Here is a 1423-nt window from a genome sequence, read left to right as displayed (position 1 = left end):
TCATAGGTATGATTTTAAATGAACATAAAATCAAATTAATAAATAACACTATTTAGATATTTGATATTATGTGCATAAGGGACATGCGCTCGATTATGTGGTTAAATATTAAATATATAATATACTATGTAGTATGTACTTTATATTATATTACTGTTTTTAGGTGAGTTACATTTGGTTAAAATACTGTTACAGATTCTAAATAATACATTTTTTATAAAGACTGGCAATTAAATTGTATACTGATATGACTATAATAGGTATGACTTATATAGGTATGTTTAGTTATGAGTATCATATGATATAAACTATAAGGTAACACTTGAATTTGTTATCTACATATTTTATTGTTTATTTTTATGCTGGATAGTATGGGATGATTCTTTTATACTTGAATTGACAATAGTAACATAACTAACGTACAAAAGTATACTATGTAAAACTTAATATATTAAAATTTTTAGGTTGAGGTAATGTAATTTGGTAATTATATAAATACTGCAGCAGATACTATTTAATACAATATTAAAAAAGTAATAGATCTATTAGAATTTGCGGCGGAAATGTAAAGTGAATTTTTTGTTCGCGTTTTTTCCTGTATTTACCTTTCGCTATTACTACCACCTTAAGACCTGTGACGAAAATGTTAGGATTTCTTTGAAAATTCGAGTTTTACCGCCTTAACGAAAGTTATGACTTAATTTTGCGTTTTCAGTGACTCAGTCGTCGTCAATCATTGTCTGCTATCCGACGATGCCGGATTGCCTACTCGAATAACTGAGTTGACTGACCTGCCAGATACCCAAAAATATGGTGTCTATATGATTTTCATGGACTCCCGAAGGCCGAAATGTTTTCAATTTTTTTTACGCGTAATTTATGATTTAATTTTGCGTTTTTTGGTGACAGTAAGGAACGTTGTCCGCGATTCGACGCAGTCAGATTGCCTACTCGGATAATTGAGTTGACCGACCTGCTAGACACCTAAAAAATAGGGTGGCTATATGATTTGCATGGACGCCCAAAATGTTCCGAATTATTTTTTCACATAACTTAAGACTTAATTTTGATTTTTTGGTGACAGTAATGAACGTCGGATTGCATACCTGTTGCCGTGACCTGTTCGTCTAAAATAATTGAGGATAACTCGGATAACATACGGTGACTATATTATTTGCATGGACTCCCGAAATGTTTTGACTTTTTTTACACGTAATTTATGACTTAATTTGCGTTTTCGGTGACAGTAAGGAACGCTGTCCTCGATTCGACGCAGTCGGATTGCATACCTGATTACGTGACCCAGTCGTCTTCAAACATTGTTTGCTATCTGAAGAAGTGAGATTGCCTACTCGGATAACGGAGTTGACCAACCTGCTAGACACCTACAAATAGGTTCGCTATATTATTTGCATGGACTCCC

Source organism: Acyrthosiphon pisum, unplaced genomic scaffold (genome assembly GCF_005508785.2).
Source record: "Acyrthosiphon pisum isolate AL4f unplaced genomic scaffold, pea_aphid_22Mar2018_4r6ur Scaffold_9431;HRSCAF=10030, whole genome shotgun sequence".
NCBI classification, from domain to species: Eukaryota; Metazoa; Arthropoda; class Insecta; order Hemiptera; family Aphididae; genus Acyrthosiphon; species Acyrthosiphon pisum.
The sequence above is the reverse complement of the archived record's forward strand: the minus strand, read 5'-3'. Positions refer to the sequence as shown.